General features: G+C 41.8%; 1 protein-coding gene and 1 long non-coding RNA gene across 2 annotated transcripts in view; one reads left to right on the top strand and one right to left on the bottom strand.

Moving 5' to 3' along the window:
• Positions 1 to 10,311, bottom strand: part of LOC121550468 (retinoic acid receptor alpha-like) — a 196,554-nt gene that overhangs the window by 176,159 nt on the left and 10,084 nt on the right. The gene's annotated exons all lie outside the window — the stretch shown is intronic.
• On the top strand, positions 1,513 to 2,660 carry LOC123482603. The gene is made up of 2 exons (XR_006657805.1): positions 1,513 to 1,743; positions 1,822 to 2,660. It is a non-coding gene; the product is annotated as an uncharacterized LOC123482603 (long non-coding RNA).

Genomic DNA, 10,311 nt, shown 5'->3' with positions numbered 1-10,311 from the left:
GACCAATTTAATAAAGCTAATTGAATTGAAGAGAGAGAGCGAGAGAGAGCAGAGCGAGAGAGAGCGAGAGCGAGGAGAGAAAAAAAAAAAGGAGAAAGAGAAATGTCTCTACTCAGACGTCAAGCTTTTAAAGTTTTGGGACAGACAATGGCCCTACAACTCTCATCTCTGTCTCTCAATGTCTTTCTTAAATTTGTGTTACCTTCAATCTCTCTCTTCTCCCATCCCTCTCATAGACTTGTTTATCTCGGTCTGAGTTGGCACAGTGCTGGGCACAGGTCTGCAGGTCAAAATCAATCCGGTGAGCTTGAGAATCACACTGATTAGGAAAAACCCTGAAGCCTTAGAGTTTAGACCTCGTTCCTATAGACAGAGATCTGACTGAACATCGGACTCTGAGCTGCCCGGCACATGGTGTATCGTAAGTAAAGAGAGAAGGGGAGTCAAGTGAAGAAGGAGGAAAATACTATCTGTAAGCTGGCACAGGGAGCATCTGAGTAAAGAGAAAAGGTGAGTCTAGTGAGGAGAGAGACAAATACTATCAGTAAAATGGCACAGGGTGCATTTACATTTTTGGAGTACAGAGATGATGGGAATCAAGTCAGGAGACAGCTGGCACAGGGTACATTTAAGTACAGGACTACTCACTACCCTACAGGGAACAGGGAAGGGCGGGTGTAAGGTTGTTCGAGGAAAGAGACGTGGGGCCTCATGTATCAATCTTGCGTACGCACGAAAACACGGCGTACGCCAGCTTTCACGTTCACGGTCAGATGTACTAACAGTGAAATTAACGTAAGAATGTGCGTTCTTCCACGTAAACTTCAGGCCTGGCGTACGTACATTTTTGTGATGTTTGTCCGTTGGCGACTCATAGAGGCAATAAAGTGAAGTGGCAAACATTACACTACGAACTGTTCTATCGCACCTGCCAGATATTGCTTATAATTTGTAATTGATAAATGATTTGCCATATTATTGTCACACGAGTCTTATTAGAATATTCTATTAATTATGCAATTAAGTAAGAACATATATAAAGGATGTGAAAATTGATACAACCCGTCTAGCAATGGCAGCTTTGGCTTTATTAGAAGACATTTTCAATGGACAAATCCGGAGAGAACGAAGTTTTTAGGGACCACGGTGATTTTCTGGCCCACGACGATGACTGGCTCATCAGCCGTTTCAGATTTCCAAGGGCTATACTCTTGGAGCTCTGCGCTGAGTTGGGTCCGAATTTGGAAAGAGAGACAGTGAGGAGCCACGCATTACCCGTTCCTTTACAGGTGCTTACTACACTTGGTTTCCTAGCAACCGGTTCTTTCCAAAGAGAACTGGCAGACCGCTCAGGAATAAGCCAGTCGTGTTTGAGCCGTGCAATGCCACCTGTATGGGACGGCATCATCCGCTTGTCTACCAGGTATATAACGTTCCCATACGATGCAGGTGACCAGCCAAACATCAAAGCGCAATTTGCAGCGATAGCCGGTTTTCCTAATGTAATCAGAGCGATCGACTGCACACATATTGCTATAAAGGCGCCATCTGAAGACGAATTTGCATATGTGAATCGGAAACATTTCCATTCAATAAATGTGCAGATTATATGTGATGCACAAATGCGCCTAACAAATATTGTGGCAAGGTGGCCTGGGTCAACCCATGATTCATATATCCTTACAAACAGCATGGTTGGGATGAGACTCCAAGCTGGCAGGGTGCGCGATGGGTGGCTACTTGGTAAGTTATGCATTTAAATGTATGGTTCTATCTAAAAGTAAAATGTTTGTGTCTGTAATTATTATTACTGCCCATCAGGAGACAGTGGTTATCCACTAAAGACGTGGCTGTTAACCCCCTCACCAACCCACAAACTGACCGAGAGCGCAGATACAATGATGCCCATTCCCGCACTCGGTCAGTTGTGGAGCGGGCGATTGGGCAGCTGAAATGTCGGTGGCGCTGCCTTGACAGGACCGGGGGATGCTGTTATACCGCCCTGACAAGGTTTGCCGCATCATACTGGCCTGTGGAGTGCTGCACAATGTCGCGCACAGGCATGGCATACCCCTTGGTGAGGTGGGGGCACCGCCAGATGACCCTGACCCAGGACCAGTATATGTGCAGCACAATCAACAAGCCATTCAGGCCCGTCAACGTGTAATTGCGACAATATAAATGGTACTCAGACACAAAGTTCATTTTTTGACCAATTCTTTTAATGAATGGCTTATTTCTGTGAGTGCGTCAGTGACATTTTTAAGGTGACTGTTCATTTCTTCAATGGCCCTAACAATTTGTTGTTGTGACTCCAGAACAGCATGCGTCAAGACACGGCCAGATGGACGGGCTTCAGCACTGGGGGGAACATTAGAGACACGGGAGACGCTGGACTGAATGGGCTCTGGCTGCTCAGGTGGTGCGGACTCTGAGTGCGTGCCAGTGGACGTTCCTGCGGTTCCTAAGTCCAATTAAACACAGGCACATCTTAACAGTAATTTGAGTCTGTTCCTTATTAATGGGTACACGCATTTGCAATAAAAGCAGTGGATACGTGAAATCTCTGGTGTACCTTTTGCTATATTGCATGCATTTTAAAATTAAACGGTGGCTGGCTATGTATATCAAAGTTAAGGAAATAAATCTGAGTCACCTTGCTGGCAGTCCTGTAGTATATCCGAGTCTCCTACATCAGCGGATACGATTCCAGAGATTAACGTGTCTCCTACAATAGAGGCAACTCTTTGATCAAAGGGTGCAAGTTCATCGGTCCCTGTACCACCGCCTGTTCTGCCCACACTTTGTCGGTGCGCAGCAGTTCTCCGCTTAACTTCCACCTTTATATCTGACCATTTCTTCTTCAGTTCATTTACGGTGCGACTCTCAGATCCCACCGCGTTGACGGCATCAGACAAACTCGCCCACTCTTTTTTCTTTCTTTTGTTATTAATTCCAGAGGACAGATTTCCAAATAAAATATTTTTTCTTGTTTCTACCTCTGATAGTAGCACCTCTAATTCGTTTTCAGTGAAATTTCGTTTCTTGCTTGCTTTAGCCATGTTCTTGCAGGTTTCTTTTGCCAAATTGGACTAATTACCATATTTAAATTGATTTAATTGAGGGAGGAGACAGGGTGTGGTGTGGTGCTCGTGCATGTGCGCTCAATTTCGCGTTGATTGGGATGTACAAAGAGAATGTATGTGGAATGCTGCGTAAGCAGAGATTCATACATCAGATTTTTTTGGTGCGTACGCACATTTATGGCTTTGTCCGTACGCAATGTTTTAGTATGAATTCAACGCAAGTCTTTGTACATGAGGCCCGTGGTCACTGCGTTACTGCTTTGATCTGGGACGGCCCTATGTCTTCATCCAGCCTTGGGATCGCATAGATTAATGATGACATAGAAGGGGAACTCAGGACATACCACGGACCTAATGTGACAAACTGGTCCCGCTAGAAGGAGGGGCGGGGAGTAAAACGTGTGTGTGTGTGTGTGTGTGTGTGTGTGTGTGTGTGTATGCTAAATTAGGTCAAGCTTTTTCTTTTGAATCTTCATACACGCCATGCTTCCCATATCTACCTCAACATCATTAGCGTGAACATGTAACTCATGTAGTGGAAAGGCTTACTTACAGCACACACACTTTCCGGGCCCATTGACTGTGTACAATGGCGTACAAAACACACTAGCACCAAGGACACATGCATTAACACCAAACATCTACTGCACACACACACACACAAACACATCCATTACACTCCCGCCAGCAGGCAGAAAGACACCATTAACAGCGCCGTTAAATAATGACGAGAACTCACCCAGCGCTCCCGCTCTGTCACGGGGAGGAGGGCGAAGAGAAAGAGAGGAGATGGCTTGTTTAATTTACTGCGGCCCATCTGTCTCGCACTGCAGCTCCCAGGAGGCTGTGCTGCACCGCACCGCCTGCCCGTTAGTATGCATGTACGCAAGCAGGCTGAGACGTTAGTCGATAGTAATGGAATGTGTAGAACGCAATTTACTTGGCCATTTTAAAGCACAGGCCTGCACGGCTTCATTGACAAATCCCTGTATTGTATTTACTGTATAAATGCCGGTATTGAACACTATTGAGTACTCTACAGTGTCGTGTGAGCTACAGTGCCTTCAGAAAGTATTGACACACCTTGACTTTGTACACATTGTGTTAAAAGCCTCAATTTAAAATACCCCATAATGGCAAAGAGGAATTGTGCTTAGACATTTTTCCAAATTCATTAAAAATGAAAAGCTGAAATGTCTTCAGTCAATAAGTATTCACCTCTTTGTTATGGCATGCCTAAATAAGTTCAGGAGTAAAAATGTGCTTGACAAGTCACATAAGTTGCATGGACTATGTGTGCAATAATTGTGTTTAACATGATTTTTGAATGACTACCTCATCTCTGTACCCCAAACATATAATTGTCTGTAAGGTTCCTCAGTTGAGCTGTGAATTTCAAACACAGATTAAACCACAAAGACCAGCAAGGTTTTCCAAGGGCACCTATTGGTATATGGGTAAAAATAAAAAAAAGCAGACATGAATATCCCTTTGAGCATGGTGAAATTATTTGTTACACTTTGGATGGTGTATCAATACACCCAGTCACTACAAAGATACAGGCGTCCTTCCTAACTCAGTTGCCGGAGAGGAAGGAAACTGCTCAGGAATGTCACCAAGAGGCCAATGGTGACTTTAAAACAGTTACAGAGTTTAATGGCTGTGATAGGAGAAAACTGAGGAAAGATCAACAACATTGTAGTTACTCCACAATCGAAGCCTAATTGACAGAGTGAAAAGAAGGAAGCCTGTACAGAATATTCTAAAACATGCATCATGTTTGCAACAAGGCACTAAAGTAATGCAAAAAACAGCAGTCAAGCATCAATCACCATGTCACCAATACAATACATTACTGAGTACCACCCTTGAAATGTTCAAGCATAGTGGTGGTTGCATCATGTAATAGGTATGCTTGTAATCGTTAAGGACTGGGGAGTTTTTCAGGATAGAAAAGAAATGGAATGAGTTAAGCACAGGCAAAATCCTAGAGGAAAACCTGGTTAAGTCTGCTTTCCACCAGTCACTGGGAGATTAATTCACCTTTCAGAAGGACAATGACCTAAAACACAATGCCAAATCTACACTGGAGTCGCTTACCAAGAAGACAGTGAATGTTCCTGAGTGACCGAGTTACAGTTCTGACTTAAATCTACTTGAAAATCTATGGCAAGACCTGAAAATGGTTGTCTAACAATGATCATCAACCAATTTGATAGAGCTTGAAGAATTTTTAAAAGAATAATTGGCAGATGTTGCACAATCCAGGTGTGGAAAGCTCTTAGAGACTTACCCAGAAAGACTCACAGCTGTAATCGCTGCCAAAGGTGCTTCTACAAAATATTGAAACAGGGGTGTGAATACTTATGTAAATGAGATATTTCTGTATTTCATTTTCAATACTTTTGCTAAAATGTCTAAAAACATGTTTCCACTTTCATTATAGGGTATCGTTTGTAGATGTGAGAAAAACATTTTTTTAATACATTTTGAATTCAGGCTGTAACAACAAAATGTGGAATAAGTCTAGGGGTATGAATACTTCTTGTCTCACATAAGATAGAATCTCCAATGGATGTTTGATAGTTCTCATGTCAATAGACCTACAGTATAGGGTTGGGTTATTTTGTGAAGTCCATTCTACAAATCTAGGAACAGGAAGATACCAACGCTCCAGTGAGTTCAGCTCGTCAACTACAGTCACGCCAATGCTATGGTACAAAGTGTGCCCTATGTTTAGTGGGCATCGACCACAGGCATTAGTTCCTAACACCCACATATATTTCCTGTGGTTCACTTACTGTTTTCATTTGAAGCAAGTCATCACAATTTACATTCGATTTTTCCTCTGTTTTCATGCCTCTGTTTTTCATCTAGAAGTTGATATTGGCTGATGAGTTGTTTGGCTGGGAAACCGTCGTCAAGTGATGAAGTCTCAAGTGACAGGAAACGTCTCCACCTACATCTTGTCCCAAAACGTGGACACAATGGACTGACAAAAGAAGCTCAAAGACAAAGAAGCTAGACAGACAAAAAAGCTAACAGAAGTAAATAGACAAAAAAAAGATGAGGTAAATGGACAGACAAGCTAACAGACAGAAACAAACACACACACACACAAAGAATATCAGCAAAGGAATCAGATGAAATTTTTTTTAAGTAAAAGAGACTCAAAGAGCTGGTAGAAATATAGGCAAGCAAACTAGAATAATGGCTAGATGGATAAACATAAATCAGTCAGACAGCTAAGCAAAGGATGCATTCTAACAAATGGAAAGGCAGACACTCAGACAATGGCAGACAGAAAGCGATTGGATGAAGGCAGTGGATTTGTTCACCTCACAAAATCTGGACCACAGAGCAGATGAGAGATCACTAGGGTTTCCATTCAATTGGTGACAGATCTTCAAGCGAATATACAAAAATCTGCATTAGGAAAATGTGAATTTTCCCACCAGTGGTGTTTTTCCACCAAATGGACTTGTTGCAGATCAAAATCAGTGTGTGATGACGTAGTGCACACAAAATGTACTTTTTTGCTTAAGTTTTCATGTATCGAATTAAAAAGTATTTGTTTCCATCACATTTAAACTCTACCGATAGTTGTCACAAAAACATTTGCGTTAAAAAAATGTGCCTACTCTGCTCTTGCACGTGTGCTCTAGCCAACAGCTGGCAGATAGGCTACAGTGTAGGCTAGTCTACTTGATGAGATTATTATGGATAAGAGCGAATATTTTTATTTATCAAAACAGCAGTCAAGCATCAGGTCACCAGAACAAGACCCTCAATATTTATTGGAAAGGAACCTCAAGATCACCGTGCACTTTCACCACCCTGTGAAGTTCATCATTTATTTAATCTGTAGCCTAATAAACTGCATGGTTTCCTGAGTCATAGTGGGAGGACCACACACCATATCATATCATCGCGTGACTCCAAGTTTACTTCGATACGATGGTTATTATATCAACATTTGCGCATAAAGGCATTTCCACCACCATTTCTCACATTATTTTACTGGCACAAAAAGATTCCATCATGTCAAACAAACAAATTATCTGTCGGTATTTATAACATTTTACCGAAACTACCTGTTGTTTCCATTACAGCTGTCGTGATTTTTTGTATATGGTATGACTTTACTCGCATAACAACTGTGGATGGAAACGTGGTTAGTGAGATGGGCAGAATGCTCGCACACAAACTGAACCCCAATGGCTTGGACCAACTGACCCGACTCAAAAGAGCCCCTTTCTCTCCAGTTTACATAATTGGGGAACACAAGGCTAGCGCCACAATAGAGCAGTCACGAATGGAAATGGCCAAGCGTCAAGTCCACCTGGAGCCGTAGCAAAAGATCTACAGGCTAGAATCTAGATGAAACACCAAAACAATGGGGTAACAGCCTGCTATTTATCAGGTAGTCAATTAGAAATGACTTGTTAAAAACTGTAATTATGTAATAATTGAATACTAATGACACTTTGGTTTCTGAGGTTAAATGACACATAGGTTCCTACCATCTCAGGTGTCAAATGCCAAAACAGGTCCTTAAGCAAAAGAGTAGCCCAACTCCCTGACGTGTCTAGATAGTCTTGAGCTGTTCGCCTTCTAAAAAAGCATCCATTCAGCATTGACATCATGCATAGCAGATTGCCTTCAGCTTTATGGATAAGTGGGAACTTTCTCAGTGGTGGCAGGCAGAGCCATGCTACGGATCCTAATTGCTGTCGTGACGGCTGCTCGCAGTGCATCAAATACAGTCATGCTTCAACACGACCGAGCTGCAATCTTACGAAGGGAGTTTCTCATCCTTTTTGACATGTGCATGATCACCATCAAATTATGGCATAGGAAATATTTTCTTACATAAGGGATATGTAGGCTTAATTCAAGACGTACTTTTATACTATTGTGGTCAATTATGGGCGGCAGGTAGCTTAGTGGTTAAGAGCGTTGTGCCAGTAACCGAAAGGTCGCAGGTTCTAATCCCCGAGCCCACTAGGTGAAAAATCTGTCGATGTGCCCTTGAGCAAGGCACTTAACCCTAATTGCTCCTGTAAGTCGCTCTGGATAAGAGCGTCTGCTAAATGACCAATTATTTATTTTTTATTATTAACTAGGTATAACTGTTTGATTAATTAGCTGAGTGATTACTTGATTGGTTCATTGAGCAAGTTAGCGAGGAAGAAATTATGCACAGCTTGAATCAACGCAACATTTCTCTGCATACATGTGAACACGTATCGGTAGCCTACAGTATGCTATTGCTGGTGTGTGTGCAACAGTGTCCTCGTGTGTACACGTGCATTCCCACATACAGTACAGACAGGTCCCTTTCATCACCTGGGTCTCATCTCGTCAGTCAGCATCACACATACAGAAGGAGAGGAGCTTCTAGCTGACGCTCTCTGCTGCCAGGCAGCAACACATTTAGAACGGTGCAAGTACAAGCTTGCCTCATGTTTATCTATCAATCAGGCCAGTATTCATAAAGTGTCACAAGGTAGGAGAACTGAATCCTAGATCAGCATTCTCCTTTAGATCATAATGAATAAGATTACATTGATCACAGAGTAGGACCAATACAAAACGTTATCGTTTTCTCTCGTTTGCTAATCCAGGGGGTTCTTTACTCATTGCAAGTGGTTTTAAAACTCAAGGTTTCAAGGTAGATAGAGCATGCAAGATACTGTGGGATGCAAGGTGTACATAATTTTTATGATTGATACAATTCACCATTTTAATTAGTTTAATGGTCTCTCACTAGTCTAGCCAACGTGTTTTGAGAAGCCTTTTAAACAGTGGTGTAAAGTGCTTAGGTAAAAATACTAAAACAGTACTAAAGCGGTTTTTTGGAGTATTTGTACTTTACTATTTATATTTGACAACTTTCACTTTTACTTCACTACATTCCTAAAGTAAATGATGTACTTTCTACTCCATACATTTCCCCTGACACCCAAAAGTACTTCTTACATTTTGAATGCTTAGCAGGACAGGAAAATTGTCTTCAAGAGAAAATCCCTGGTCATCCCTGCGGCATCTGATCTGGCGGACTAACGAAACACAAACGCTTCATTTGTAAATTAGTGTTGGTGTGCCCCTGGCTATCCGTAAATTTAAAAAAAGAAAATCGTGCCGTCTGGAATTTAAAGAAAATCGTGCCGTCTGGAATTTAAAGAAAATCGTGCCGTCTGGAATTTGAAATAATTTATACTTTTAGTTTTGATACTTGTGTATATTTTAGCAATTACATTTATTTTTGATAGTTAAACATTTAAAACCAAATACTTTTAGACTTTTACTTAAGTAGTATTTTACTGGCTGACTTTCACTAGAGTCATTTTCTATTAAGGTATCTTTACTTTTACTCAAGTATGGCAATTAGGTACTTTTTCTACCACTGCTTTTAAATTAGCCTCAAATGATTCACGCTCAGTTTTCAAGAGGCTATTTAGCTTGGATTTGGATCACTGAGTTTATAATATTCAGTACAGCAATGCATTTGGGCTCTCTGTAACAAACAAAACAAAAGCTTGGCCTTTTTATCATTCAGAGGAGATTTATTATATGGGAAATCAAGCAACTAAAACCCATCATAATAACTGATCAAAGCTTCTGTACACACAGGCCTTAAAGCAACCGGGTAAAACAGGACATAAATCTATGTATAGACTAGTCAACAACACACGCATGCACAGACACGCATGCACGCACACGGGAACACCAATGTGTGCACATGGGCACTTGTAGCCTACATGTTCATCTGAAAAAATAAGTTATTGGCATCCCTACTACACACACACACACACACACACACACACCGCCCTGGGCTGCAGATGCCGCACCAGCTCTGGAACACTCACAGGACAGTGTTCCTAAATGGCAGGGATGACATCACGAGGCCTTGCCTTAATTCAATTGGTCTTGTGCGCTCTGCCTACAAGGCTTTGAGATGGCAGTGGAGGACTGAGCTAAAGGACGATCGAACCCCCTCCCTTTCCTCCTAATGTCACAAAGCCTTTTCTAGATCCATGAGCACTGAAATCTAAATGTCATGCAGGTCTCAGGGCGAAAGAGAAAAATAGAACCGGCAGGAGATTGAGTCATTTCTACAAAACATTTTTCAGACCCAAATCATCTCCCCCGTCACTCTAAAAAGAGTGATCCTTCAGGATAATTTAAGGTTAAAAAAATAACCTTAAGGTTAATTTAAAAA

The sequence above is a fragment of the Coregonus clupeaformis genome, chromosome 35, assembly GCF_020615455.1.
Source record: "Coregonus clupeaformis isolate EN_2021a chromosome 35, ASM2061545v1, whole genome shotgun sequence".
Taxonomy (NCBI): domain Eukaryota; kingdom Metazoa; phylum Chordata; class Actinopteri; order Salmoniformes; family Salmonidae; genus Coregonus; species Coregonus clupeaformis.
This window is presented reverse-complemented; position numbering and strand designations above follow the sequence as displayed.